Genomic DNA, 15,393 nt, shown 5'->3' with positions numbered 1-15,393 from the left:
AGGAAGGTTCTTTTAAATTCAACTAGACTGTAATATAACTGTCCCTTTGATTAGTACCAGATATCACAGGAGTTTATTAGGACATTTCAGACTTGATTCTCTCAAAAACTTTATCATTCTATTTCCAACTTGATGCTTTAAGTGCTTTTTCAAAGCACAATGTCAGGAAAGAAATTATGAAGGAAATTTGTTTGCCTAAACATACTCAAATTTAAATTAAATTTAAATATACTACAAAATGTACTGGAATCTGCTTTCAACTGAACCACAATAAATTCCCGACAAGCCCTCTCAAGAGACCGATTACTCAGATCTTCTGATGACTGAAATGTAAAAGTCTGAAGTTTAAATGTAATTGTAAAGTTTTAACTCTAATAGCATTTTTTTAGTTTGGATATTATTGTTCAGACATTAAAATTATGTGTTTTTCTGTATTTTTCAAATTAAACTGAAAACCATCAGAAATACTGAAAGTACAACAAAGTGCGAAGGAGTCAAAGGAGTGGAGTGAAGAAAAAAAGTAACTAAGTAACTGTGCAACGATTACTGCAGTCTGACTAATCACAAAATAGAAGATGAGTAGATATCTTCACATGAAATAAAAGGAATGAGGGATGAAAAAAAGTGTCAATAAACATTCAATATTCCCTGATAGATCTTTAAATAATTCAACAATAATTAATTTGACTGAAATGTTCCAGCAAGTAAAATTTGCCAGTCACCCTTAATAACCAGACCTAATTGATAAACTGGTTTGTACCATCAGGGGATTTTTTCATTTTACCAGCCTTCTCTTCTCAGAGCACCTCTGGCCATGATGCATTGTGGCTGAACTGAATTGAATTGAACTCTGGGATGGGACATTTTTGAGAAAATCAAACAGGTAGGGCACATTGAGGCAAACACGTGTGGAAAGAGAGAGAGAGAGAGAGAGAGAGAGAGAGAGAGGGAGAGGGAAATACACAGAAAGAGAGAGACTGACTGACTGTTCCCTGAGCTACCTAGCTGCTAAACGCTGAAGAGAGGAGAGTGAATTTGGACTGACATCCCAGTTATTGCTCATGACATTTGTGCACCGTCCGGGCGCATATGCGCAGTAAAAGCTGCACCTAGGGGAGGTTGCGTATGTGTGTGTATGTGTGTGTGTGTGTGTACTGATGAGCTAAGCGCAGCTGAGGACAGACAGTGAATGAATAATAAAGTGTGTCAAACCTGACCTATGCGGTCACTCTATTTAGACTTTACCCCATTTGACCACCACCTCTCCATTTTACACACATACACACACACACACACACTCATAAATAGAAAGCCTTTTGTGTGAGCTAATTTCAGAATGAGGAGACGCCTTTGCCTTTGTTTTCTCCAGCTTTAAACATACAGTAACTATTGAACTGCGAAAGTGAATTGGACAGGGATCAACCATATAATATAGTTTTGAGAGCCTTTGAAGCGCATCCGCTCTGCCCCCACGCTTCTGCTGATTGCCCCTGAGCCCTTTTTCTCTTCTGCACAGACATACTGTGGCATTTACAAGGTACAGTGGGCAGCAAAATGCTCATTAACATACATGGATGGAGAAAGAGGGAGAGAGAGGGAGAGGTACAGTGAATGATGTACTGTATGGGGTGAATCATTTCAGCTTGATGTAGTAGTAAATAAAACACTTGATCTATAGCACAACTAATTAATCAACTATCTAAGCACCCAATCTATATTGCTACACTTTAACACTACCATAAAAATGTGTGTTTGTGCCATTAACTGTCTTTTTCTGATTACATAATGGCAGATGTATAAAGGAAAAATCAACATAAAGTGCTGACAGTGTTGACATCCCTCTAGAAGTCTTTGGACCTCACAAATAAGTTGGGTGAAGCCCTTGCTAATTTGTCCTTTTAGATTTTTCTTTTTATGACATCATTAGAAACAGTTTGATACAAATGAGGACAACAAATAGAGCTTGTTCCTTGATTTTATATGTGTCTGGAGGGATGAACATTATTTATTGAATGGGTCAAGTTCAATTGAGGGAAGCTGTAAGAGTTTCTGCCTTCACCTCCAAAATAATCTGCCAGTACTACTAGGTGTTGGAGTTTACTCCTTATTAGGCTGCTTTATTTGGCTAAATTAATAGAAAATCTTTACCCAGGCATGTTTTGTCCCTCATATATATCTGTATACGTATGAGAAGCAGCTAGTTCAGCCAATGAGGGAGTGAGGAGAGAGCGGTACAGACCAATGGAGAAGCAGGAGGCGGGAACTCTAAAGTACGTGACACAACCCTTACGTCAAAACTTGTTAGGAGCAGATTTGTTAGTAATTTATTTACCAACTTTTTACGCCATGACTACAGCGGGGTGAGTGTTTCATACTTACAAGACAAACCTAACCCTTTTAATATGATGATAAAACATTGAAAGTATCCACTTTTCTGACCCAATTTAGGGAAAACCATCAAAGGTTAACCATACTGTGAGAAGAAGTAAAAAGCTAGAGCAGAAATGCATATGTCATGACTGCAGAGTGAGTAAGCAAACTCATTTCTAAGAGTGATTTATAGCAGTTGCACTATAACTAAAATAGCAAACCCCGTCTAATGGCAGTGTCCTCCACTAGATAGAAAGTTTCAATACTGCTTATTGCTAAAGTTATGAGAAATAGACCGTTTTAAGTGCAGCCATTGGGACATGAACTACTAGAATAATCACAGGTGTTACCAATGATATTAATTAGGTTTGCTCATGTTGGCTCATTGAGTAGGCTCTGCTACACTTAATTAGTATCATTGCTAACACCTGAGTTTATTTTATGTCCAAATGGCTGCTATAGTGGTCAGTTACCCAAAAATATTTATGCTTGCTACTGTATATGAAAGAAGGCAATACTAATGCCATATAGTATCTGTTTACGTGTAGTATGAATCTATTTTTTGGCCACTTGGTGGCAGTGGATTAAGCTATCCATATTATCACCTTATAATGTTATGAAGCAGCACAACGTTAGCAGTAATTTAAAATTGTGTTTCTGGCCACCCGGTGAATGCAAGTCCAGTATTTATTCCCCTTTCTGTGTCCACCAACCAGCCATTTAGCAGCTAAATGCCCCACTTTGTTCCAGTACCAGCTAACCCACTAACGTGTTTTTGTCTGCTTGGTACTGAGCAGGTAGGGTACGGTGGGTTTATCAGAGATTTCTCGCAGAAAAACAGGGTTGGAATCAGGCAATTAAAAGCAGTGAAAGCGAATGTGAAAAACAGAACTCAGTTATGGGCAGTAAAGCCAAAATAATGAAAGATGCTATGCTTTGTAGATGTGATGAGTCCTGCAGAGTCAAGTGATATTTCTATCATAGTTTGGTACTACAAGTGACTAGACTTGCACAATACCCATGGTACCCACGGTACCCAAATCGTAACGGTTCCTACTATACTAGAAATTCTACACAACGGTACTACCGTGGATTACTATACTACGGAGCCCCTAATGGGACATGCAAGAAAAAAAAAAAGATGCTATTTTTGTTAGCATTTCTGCTAAAAACCTTTGCGATATCTCGCAAATGTTTTGTGGTATCTTGCAAAAGTTGTAAATGAACCAACATGGCAGCTACTGCAACCGAACTACACAGCTGCTGAATGATTGGCTGTTTGCCTGTTACTGGTGACGTCCGGGGATATGAACTCCATGAAGACAGCTCCGCTTCGATAGAAATTCACTTCAAAACAAGCAACAAGCTAAAGTTCTGTCTCGCCCAGACATGCGCACGGTTTACAGTCACAAACACGAGACAACACACTCACCATGGCAGAAGCACCGTGCCCAAGTGGCGAGTCTGCCGCGGCGTCATCGTCATTGGCTCCACTAATTTTGCTCAAAAAACCAAACTCGTTTCAAACTTGTTTTAGTCTAATTCTAACTTCACCAGTATAATGTTTATCGTGCACCAAACAGCATTAAGTAATTAAGTATTATATATATTTAGTATTTAGAACTTGTATAAATACATTGCAGTTTATAAAAATAATAATAATAGTAAAAAAAAAGATAGCAGTATCGCGATAATACCTGGAACCGTGATACTTTTTCTGGTATAGTATCGTGGTTACTCATTTTGGTATCGTAACAACTCTACAAGTGACCCCTTTCACGTTACACACATCCTCATCTTAATCTAAAAAGTATTGATTAGTGCTTCTGTACGACCACCAACTACACGGTAACGGCTGCAGTATGGATGGATGTAAACCGCCGTGTGGAGTCGATATTGACACATTAAGAGTTATACCTTCTGACAGTCTACAGCTGCATCTTGCTTCACAGCACATCTGCCCACTATGTTTTCAATCCTCTTTGCATTGTATTCTAATATCCACAGAGCCTCTGGGACCACTCCAGACTGTACTCGTTAATGTTTGGGATGCTAATGAAATGCTCATCATTATGATGTATCATATAGAACATGTGTTTATACATTGTGTGGTAGAAGTTTACAACTGTTTTGAGTTTCGGGGAGTTTGGAGATGCTGTCTGGCCTGCTGTGCTGTTGGTGGCTGTTCTGGCTCTGTGGTGGTGCCTGTTCTGGAGAGGATACAAATTGACGTCTCCTCCCCTTGGTGCCTCAGCTTTGTGTAATTTGCCCAAACCTTGGTGTGTGTGTGTGTGTCTGTGTGTGTGTGTGTGTGTGCGCGTGTGCATGCATGTGCATGCATGTGTGTGTAATGTGAAGTGAAGTGAAGAGAGAGAGCAGGAAAGAGGTGGAGTGGCAAGAGAGAGACAGAGAAGTGACACAAATCAATGTGAGCACCCAAACCACCATCACCAGCAGCAGCAGCAGCCTCCCCGACCTCCATCACCTCTATGCCTTTCCATGGGAAAGACGGACAGAGCCAGAGTCACAGGAAAGACAGTCTACTCCACAACACAGCATCCGGTAAGTCGTAACAGAGCTAGAAATACCTCCCACCATACACAAGTTGTGGAAGCGATGGCAACTAGGGTGCGTTGGCAGTGTGACTCGGCTCTCCAAGGCGCAGAGCGCGCAGAGCAGGGCAGACGTTGCTGGTGTCTTTTTCTGCTTTTCCCGAACACCAGCTCCTCTTCGCTGCCTCTGTCGCTGCTGCAAAAAAGAGATGAGTAGAGCGAGAGAGCTGCCGCCGCCGGTCCTCCGCTATCCCTATGTTTTAAAGCCTGCTGGGGATTAGGGATTGGATTGAGGGAAGCTTTTTTCCGCCAATCACCACCCTGCCTTCTGGAAGGCAAAAGAGAGCCGGTAGAGGAGTAGAGGAGAGAGAGGGAAAGATAGAGAGGTAGTTCTCTGTGAGACACGACATGAATTGTTGCTTTAATATTCATGTAGGAACTTGGATTGTGGGTTTAACTGTGTGTCTTTGGTATTAGTGAGTTCATGAGAAACTTTATGGATTTTTTTGGACTATTAAGTAGCTTTAAAGTTACCATTTGACTATATCACATATACTGTTCATCTGTATCACTTTCATATTCATCACTTTATGTGTCTTAATTAGAATTTAAAATGAAGTTCTGAAGTTTGAATGAAGATTACTCAATTATTAACTTGCCTTTGTAAAAAATGAACTATAGATTGGTATGTTCTTGTTGAAGATATTCAGTATTATTCATGTTCATTTTTGAATTTTTGATTGAACACTTTACTGCCACTGACATTACTGTCAGTTATATTTTTTTTAGATTGATTTCTCATCTTCCAGCAAGCCACTGATTTCCATCCCTTTATTCTATGGAAATTGAAACAAATCTTGTTGTTTGGTTTTGCTGTCACATTGCTCTAAATGTTGTATTCAGTACAGAATGAATTCCTTGGCAGTCCTCAAATCCGGCTTTGATTGTACCATCAATACAATTGTTGCTTTGTTAAGTTTGACACAATAGGATTCATACAGTGCTCTCACTAAATAATCTTTTTTCAGAACAGAGATTCTACCAGGTGATGTTTTCTTCAGTACATTTTTAACTTTGGTGTTTAACTCAGTTGTTGTGTAGTTGAAGTTCAATAACATGAACTTGGTCTTGTAAAACCAATAGAAGTGGATTGTACAGTATCAAATTTGGCTTTGTTACAGTGTCAGGGCTGGTCTGTTGTTGTGTTATGGTTCATACACTTAAAGGCCAGTTTTTGAATTGTTCTGTACTGGTTTAGTTTTTATCCATGATGATTTGTTGTGCGTACGTGGTGTGGTCATCATTTTATTTCAAACAATCATAGGGACTGAAGAACTGTTGGGTCATTGTCTATTTTTGGATCGGTTTCCATAACATTTTGTAACAGATAATTCATGGTCCCTAGTGGATAGAGTTGATATTTGTGGTTCAGAGAAATATTTTGACTTTTGGGTGAATTTCCACAAAATTTTCTACGTATACAGTATTCACAATCCCTAGAGAATAACGACTTTGGTAACTTTGTTTGTATCCTCTGACTTTTCCTCTAGCACTTGCTTTTTTAGTGAAATATATCAACTTCTACTAGACAAATGTTTATCCAGATATTTTTGCGATGAGATGATGAATTTTCCTATTTTATGTACTTGCATCATCAGGTTAAGATATTAATTTGTCTAGTACTTTGGTTTATGACCAAATATCTGCAAAACATTCCCATCAGTTTCAGCTGTACTTTGATGGTAGACAAATATACCTGCCCATCAACATCATGTTAGCTTCGCATTGTGAGCAGGTTAGCATGCTGAAAATGACATTTAGCTCAAATCACTGCTATAAGTACAGCCTCACAGAGCAGCATGTAGTCTTTTTATATGCTGCACAATATTTAAGCAGTGAAAAGTTATGTACATGTATGCAACCTTTAGAATGCTATTCCCTATCTATGTTCATCCTTCATCTAAATATATACTACTTTTTAATAAAAGTAAAACTAACAGATGAGCCATATTTTTACATTGTAGCAAAGATGTGAATGTCTTCATATCAACCATCAGTGCAGGATATATATTTGAGCAAAAGGTTCATATTTTCTTGCCATATGTTGCAACGTATTTGTCATCCAGTTCACAGCCTTTTGCTTGAGTCTGTGTGTGTGTGTGTGTGTGTCAAACTCTCTTGCTGTTTCCTTGTGCCTTATGTGTCTCGGCGTCCTGCCAGCAAATGCCTGCCTTTATGACTTGAGAGCTGTGTGTATAAGTGTGTGCCTGTGTCACTTTGGCCGCAGGAACTTCCTAAAGCAGTGTGTCTAGCTCATTAGGAGTTTAGAGACAAACTTTGCACTCCTTGTTCATTGGCGATTTGAGGAATCGTAGAAGCCTGCTGCTGTAAAAGTCGAACCTGTTTAGTCTGAAGAGACTTTACCATAAAACTTTCCTGCACCTCCTGTGTGATTGTAATCTACTTTTTCACTGCTAGAGTAACGACTGAACCATTTCTTTTACTGAGCAGTGTTGTCTTCGACCATTAGTACGAGCTGAACGGACCTACAGAAGATTACTGAGGTTAAGTTTTCTCCATCAGGGAGACCTAACTTTAATTTATACAGTTCATGATAAATGGGAAAGATCAAGTGACTTTGGTTTTTGACACATCACACTCATTGCTATGGATTTTAAATACATGACCCATTCTTTTCTGTGTTATTCTATATTTCATTTCCTACAACTTCCCCGCTCAATTTATTTGAAGAGCCAGTTGCTGTCACTGCTGAATCATGCTGTATCTGCACTGAATGTGAAGTGTGTCTGCTATTTACAGTCATACAGTATCAGTTGCCGCTGCTTGGCAGCGGTGGATGTTGTTATCAGACTGTAGCATCAGGGATTGGTTTCCGCTCCATTTTCGACAGATGAAAACACAAACATGTACTGTACACAGAAACACGCACACAAACACTCTGTACTCGAGTGTGTGGGTTGTAGTGAGTGTGTACAGCTCCTGAAGCCCACACAGCGAGACACATTGTTAGATGCAGGTAAGAGTCAGACAGAGAAAGACATCTGTCAGTCTCTGAATGGTATTTTCCCAATGTGACTGATGAGGTAAACCCCCCCTTCCCCCTTCTGTCTCACTCACACACACACACACACGTAGTAGTAGGGGAAGGCTCAGGTGAGAAAGCTGTGTATGTTTGAGTGTCAGTACTTTAACGGGGTGTTGATCTCGTACAAGACAGGAAGCAGTAAACAAATCCCCCAACATGTGGCGGCTTGCTGGAGCGTATCCTCTTCTTGTCTCTCTATCAGAGTATGTTTGTGTGACTTATGGCGTAATGAAATATCACAGCCGAGTGAAAATTGGAACAGTTTGTCAGTGTTGCCGAGATGTTAGTACACTTGAAATGGAGTTTGTTTTGGTGAAACAAAATGTGCAATAAACAGCCATCAAAAACACATTTGTTAAATAATTTTACAGGCTAACAAAATCAGCCTGATAAACAATTGAGAAGTGGCTTTGGATGTTTTTGTCACTTGTGAAATAATATTTAATTCAACATGACCTCTCTGAAATAAACTGTACAGTAAGTGCATAATTTATTAAGGGCTGTCCACATCTCTAATGTCTGAGGACGAGGGCAGGAAGATAATTCAGTTAGTTTTAACAGAATTGTATTAGGATGATACAATCATTTTGTGTTATTGTTTTACAAAATTCTGCCGTGCAAAATGTGTGACTTTACCCAAATCAAAACAACAAATTCTGTACACTGAAAGCTCCTAGTGTAATAATCATTTTACTTCCCACATTCTGATATGTATAAGTTACAAAAACTATCTTGAATATTTCTAGAGGCTTGCATGTCCGTCTCTCCTAAGGCGTTCAGTACAACATGAGTGTCCAAAAGCTCCTCCTGAATTAATCACACAGCCTCCCACTTATCTGTCTAAGACATGTCTTGTACATGGCTTTGCAGTCTCTCTCCTTAGTTACATTTATGTTGTTTGTACACTTTCACCTTTCAAATATTGTAAAAAAGAGTTTACTTTCTCAACTCAGCACCCTATCCAATCCCTGTGGAGTGCACATGCTTTGTTAGATTGTTGGCTTGTTGGCAACATTAGCTGACACTAAAAGCAAAGTTGCTAGGTTTGCTGTAATTATTATGAAAACAAAATAAATGTTGAGTGTATTTCCTTTTAGTATAAAACCTTTGTAAAAACTAATTCTTAATATTTTGAAAAATCTTATTTTAACATCCAGGTTTTCTCTGCCTATTCTGGCATAGTGCCACAACTTCTGTGTATTATTGCAACCAACTGTCACTTAGTGGAATGACATGAGCCTGGCAGAAGCAAAAACAACAAATTGGGGTTTTCAATCATCAGCACATAAGTGATCAGGAACTTGATCTTCTTGGCAGAGTTTTACTACTTTGGTGACTTTTTTGACATAAGATTCAATAACAGTCCAGTTGATGGAAACACTCCCTATTGTAAATGAAGACAGTATCCAATCTTTCAGTGTCATGACTTAAAATATCAAGGATGATTTTGATTGTCTTGATAGTCATTGAGCTACAGCCCCTTTTATTTAATCCACCTCTCATTTGTTAAGTGATTGGTATACATTCAGAGTTTTACCTGGATTCACCTAATCACCGTACTTGGTATAAACTTAAGTGCCTACTTAAGTGCACACTTTGTACATTGAGTCTCCTTGTCTTACTCGCTCCTTATTTTGTTCTCTCTCTCTCCATCTATCTAATGATCTATCTATCTTTTTCTTTTTCTCAGTCTCTCTGCAGACTTTGGATGAGGCTGAGGAGTGTGCCGCCAAGACGTATGAATTATTAGACTAATGGGCTTAAGTGGCTTGTCCTAACATTGTCTCCCTCCAACACATAGTCATGCAGAGGCTTAGGAGAATACACAAAGCAAGAATAAAAAATTAGAATGAAACCAAAATACCAACCGCCTCCTCTCCATTGTGTCTTTTTTATTTTCGAGGTCAGGATTAAAATTCATCAGAAGGAACTATTAACTTTACCCTCTCTGCCTTCTTCTCCACTCACCCTGTGTCTCTTCTGTTTTGTAAGTGCGAAGTGATCCATTGTTATTACATTGAGAGATGTGCTGCATGCTTTTATTCCCTGTAGAGGCTTTTAGTAAGTGAGCTCTTACACTATTTGACTTTAAAAGATGATAGTGAATGAGAGAGAATGAAACTGGGACAAATGAACTACAATATGTTACTGCAGTATGAGAAGACGCTGGCTGGAATGAATAGTTGAAGGAGGTGAGACCAGTCAGGAGACTTGTGTGTGACATAACAGTGAAGCCTCCATGACCTGAATAGAAGCGTTGGTCTTTGTGAGCTAGCACTTTAACTTGTTATTTAGTGGCACACTGAAAGAGGTCCTAGAGGAAGAATGAAATCATTAGGGTGTGTGTGTGTGTTTTCTTAGAAAGTGACTTCAAATTTACAAAGTTTAATGATCCTTTAAGATTTTTTTCAAAGTGCATTCACAGCTGACTCACAGGAGTATCTAACAGTTTTTAGAGTTGGCTGTAACCATAGTAAGGTCTTATGCAGTGTGTAATACACACCTGTAATACATCACTTTTAACATAGTTTGCATTTAGCTGGCCTTGGGAACACAACTCACTGGGGACTGCCCTATAAATAAAACCATTGTTGAATGAATGAATGTGAATGAATGAATTGTTTTCTCAATGTAGCAAAGTATTTATAGGCCTTTCCTGTCTGCACTGTGAAAGGCTGTGTGGTTGAGCATTGGACATCATCACTTATTCCAGATAAGGTTGTCTGGCAAAAAATGTGAACCTGGCTCAGTTTTGGAAGGGACTGCAGCTCAGTTTCATTCACCAGTATGTTTTGGTGGCAAATCAAATATGTGCAAGCAATTACCTTGAATACAGCATGTCTACTTTTTGGTTTTAATTGTTATTTTGCGGCTTTTTGTGCCTTCATTTGACAGTGGCAACTGCTGATAGAGACAAGAAAGGTGAGACAGAGTGGGGATGACATGCAGCAAAGGGCCACAGGTTTGAATCAAACCTGGGCCACTGTGGTAAGGATTTACATGGTGCACATGTCTACTGTTTTACACATGATCATTGTGATGAAAGATGAAATAGTTGTTGCTGTGATAGCTTTCTAGAGTTGGAAAACCCTGCCTCAGTGCCCTATAGACCGCTGTGCAATGTTTGAGGTTTTGATAAGCCTTCAGACTGATCTCATTATTTTCCATTTTTGAGATGTGATTTTTTTTTTTCAGATCGTGAGACTATATAGATGAGCTTCAGGATATTAAAAGATCAGTAGAATGATTTAACATTCCAGTGGAAATGTTTGGTCCTTTTCCCCCTTTTTGCAATGTAGTGGACCATTTTTTGTACACAAATACACCATGGAACCTTGTATGAAATCAGTAGGACATGTAACTCCCACCCCTTAAAACAAACAAACAAAAAGATCCCAAAAAATAAGGCAACAAGAACCGACAAAAAGAAGTGCACCCCTTGAGGCCTTTCTAATGAACCAAAGTCCAAGTCGGACAGAGGCAGCCTCTTTCCAAACTTTTTTTTCTCTCCTTTTCCTTTTGTGCATCAAACTCTTCAAAAAAACATAACAAGCTTCTTTCATGTATCAAACGAGAGCGGCAGTGCTCATTGTGCCAAAGTGGGATAAAAAAAAAGGAGAGAGAGAGAGAAATACCTTATTATTGTTATCAAAGTAAAGCCCCAGCTACTCTCCTGCTGCTCTTATGGGACCTCCCTGACTCTCTCTGCTCAAAGACCCAGGGGGAATCTAAACATGACCCGCATACACTCCCCCTTTCTGGAACAAACACACACACACACGTGGGCCTGTCTTGGTGCACGTCGTTTCATTTTGTGAAATTAGTCCATTCTCTCTGACCCTGTCTTTTCATCAGACGCGGTGGTGCATATTTTAGTCCCTTTCCTGCGCTTGTTTTACTAATTGGTGGCTATACTTTGCCCAACACTGATATCCTTTGATCATCTCAGATCATTACGTTTACCTCATTAATTTGCTCAATGTGATTTTTCTCCCCCCCAAAAATGTAAGGGTCTGTGCAAAATTGGATTAATAATAGATCATATGAGCCAAGAGAAAGTGTAATTCCTTTGTGATTTCTCCTCTACTTCTCTGGCTCTCTGATTATTGTGTCTCATTGTCCTTTGGCGAACAAGCCAGCTTTAAAGGAAAAGGTCAGTATTACTGGAAATGTGCCGAGATGAATCTGCTGGGAGCAGGAGTCAGGACATGTTTAGTCTATCTTAACACTTGAAGCCACTAGCTCAGTTTCACACCTACCGGCACCTCTGAGCTTTGTTTTTAGCAAAATGTTTCTTGTTTGCTTCATTTAGAGATCAGACTACATAATGTCAGCCTGATAATATCCAGACCTGACTGACATTGAGCGTCTGGAATAAAAATCAACTTTGTTTGATTCTTTCTTTTTTTATGGAGTGTGTTGTAGTGAAAGACAACTGATGCAGCAGCTTGATTTAAAAAATCATGTCAAAATGACCCGTAAAGTGTTTCACTATGCACAGCAGTGGACAGGAAGTAAAACAGGAGTGATATTTAATTTAATTTCAGTGACCCTGCAACCATTCATCATTCGTGGGTCATGAGTATAATGCATAATCACACCTGTGTGTATGTGTGTGTTGTCACATATGGTCTATGCTGCTCACACACGTTATTGTGCTCTTACCCTTTGGAAAGCAAAAAGATAGACTGCTGTTAAAAGTCCACCTTTATTTAAAGATCTGATTGCACAACTAAACATTTGTTACTGGTGCTGTTCACCTGAGGTTGGTTGATGTGTATTCTGCCATGTCATGTAAAGACACAGCAGGAATTTAGGACTTTACTCTTAATCTGACATAATGGCCAGGCTAGCTTTTCCCCTCTGTTCTCAGTCTTTATGCTAAGCTAAACACTTCTGTGCCCCAGCTCTGTACTTCGTGCTCAGGTATGATAAAGTAAAAAAAACAAACAAATAAGCATATTTCCCACAATGTTGAAGTATTCCATTAAAGTTCAGTAGGTTTGCCATGCATACACATTCAAGCTCACTGAACTGAACACACACACACACACACACACACACACACACACACACACAGCAGGTGCGAACACCCACTTTTACACCATTTTGCTTCTTTTTGCTCCGCATAGAGTAGGTCCTGTTTGTTCAAACATGCATTAAACATCAGAGAGAAACACTGTGATTCATCCAAACTGCGTCAAGTCTACAATCATACTCCATTTACACTCACCAGCTGCGATTGTGAAGACTGTCAGAGCTTCCTGTATCACACTGCTTGCTGTATTTCATCTCCTTTTCTTAGCATCAATATGTCCTCCACCGATATCTTTCTTAACAATAGGTTGTTGTCTGCACTTTGTTGTTGACAGCTTCATTGTCAATCCATCCAACTCCAAATTATGTTGCACATCTCTCTCTTCCTTTCTCTTTCCTCTCCCTCTGTTCTCTTTGGAGGAGATTACATCTCGGATCACTCTTTCTGCAGGCGCTGCTCGGCATTGTCGTCTTTCCCTTGTTGTCACGTTGAGCTCTGCGCCCTCCTATTATCATATAGATAAGTGAATGTTCTGTTGCGGGAAGACAGAAAAGCGTGGCTCTAATGTAGTGCATTGTGTACGTTGTTAAAATTGGCCCCTGTCGCCTCTGCCATTCAAGCCGCCTGCTTCTCTTTCCTGGCTGTAAACACAATCACTGAAGATTGTGAGTGTTTTTTTTTTTTGGGCCTTGTGTCTGAGGAAAAGATGATGCCTTTTTGTGTGTTTTCTCAATAACTTGGTTTTGTGATGTGAAGTGAGCAATTTTGCATCTGAGTGTGTACATTGTATGTGTATATTTCAAGAAGGGGAACGATGATGACGATGGTTTAAGTTGAACAATACCTTCAAGATTCTCAACAATTTGTCAGAATTTGTACATTTACACACTCCATGTTTTGTGTCATGGCTTACATACAGTAGTGTACTAAATGTGTGTGCGTAAGTGTATGTCTACTGGAGAAGTTCTGTGACAATGATGGAGTGAGTTTGGGCAAGAGGAAAATCCCCTACAGCTCTCATGGCTCAAATAGCCTTTGGGTGCAACATCTGCAGTCTGTGCATGCGTGTGTGTGTCTGTGTGTGCGTGCACGCGTACGCGAGGCAGAAAGAAGAACACAGCACTTTACTTGAATCCTCCTTCCTACCAGGGCTTCCACTTCCACACACACACACACACACACACACACACACACACACACACTAATATCGACTGTAGCATGAAAGAAAAACACAGGTCTCACAACCTAAATGCGCTGGTTAAACTGGATTATAACTCTTTGCTGGGCTAGTTAACCCCAGTCCAATGTAGTTCAGACTCATCCACCCACTCTGATCTAGCTCGGCTCAGTTGACTTCAGTCAGTTTTAGCGGAACAGTGTGAACTCAGCCAGAGGAGCTGCAGGCAGTGACGCGATGACTCAGAGATGGAAGGAGACAATCTGTTCCCTGTTCAGCCCCAGGTGTGTGTGTGTACATATGACACACGTTCAGTGTGTGTATTAATGCAAATGCTCCTCATGGATTTGATGCACTGTGATATTGACCAAAAACAGAAGTTATAATTTATTCATATTTGTTATATTGTTGACGTTGTTGAATGTGCCCACTGTGATTTATGCGGACAGGCCTGTGCCTGCTGAATTTACCAGAATTTCAAATGTCTTAAAATGTTGCCCAGGTTGAGTAAAACCATTTCTTCAATGCACAGCTAGATTTAGAGCCCGTGGGATTTCTGCACAACACCAGAACAGCTTGTTAAGAAATTGAACAAACTTATCTTTATATCTTTTTACTCATTTAAAGGTTCAGCTGCGTATCGAGAAAGTCTAACATACAGTAGTAAAGTTAATGTAGCAGAGCAGAGTGATTGCTACTCACTCTGTACAGTTATAATCCTTAACATTTTCATGAAATCATACCACGTTTATTTGATTTTTTTGGGGGGGTTGTTGAACTTCTTCATTGTCTCAGTGTCTCACAGTGACACAGCTGTGAACTTTAAGGAGGCTTTTTTGCATTTGCAATGCCCCCGGCAGCTTCTCTTGGAGCTAGTTCAAGGATGGACTGCCTGTGGGTTAAGTTGACCACTTGAGTCCATCCAACCCCAGTCTGTTGGATATGGCACATTCGGTGCCACCTCAAGCACCAAGTCCCCAACAGTGTCTTCCTTTGTACACTGCTCCTTTTTAATGTGATTTCATATGAGCAAGAAACAAAAATTTGCATTGCATGCACGTGCAAGGTTACATTGAATTAGAGTTCAATCACTGAGAGCTTTACTGTTTTCTCAGATTTATGCCTTGTGTCTTTTCATTCCTACTGTGTA

The 15,393-nt window shown here is 39.7% G+C and overlaps 1 protein-coding gene across 1 annotated transcript in view; it reads left to right on the top strand.

Annotated features, from left to right (window-relative positions):
- The first annotated feature begins 2,292 nt into the window (after window positions 1-2,292).
- The window catches only part of sox5 (SRY-box transcription factor 5), a 213,744-nt gene continuing 200,643 nt past the window's right edge, over window positions 2,293-15,393 (top strand). The window contains exons 1-2 of the mRNA XM_027291908.1: window positions 2,293-2,360; window positions 4,729-4,932. The gene's annotated coding sequence lies outside the window, so the exon portion shown is untranslated. The remainder of the gene's footprint in view (window positions 2,361-4,728; window positions 4,933-15,393) is intronic.

The sequence above is a fragment of the Larimichthys crocea genome, chromosome XX (genome assembly GCF_000972845.2).
Source record: "Larimichthys crocea isolate SSNF chromosome XX, L_crocea_2.0, whole genome shotgun sequence".
NCBI lineage: Eukaryota > Metazoa > Chordata > Actinopteri > Sciaenidae > Larimichthys > Larimichthys crocea.
The sequence above is the reverse complement of the archived record's forward strand: the minus strand, read 5'-3'. Positions and strand labels throughout refer to the sequence as shown.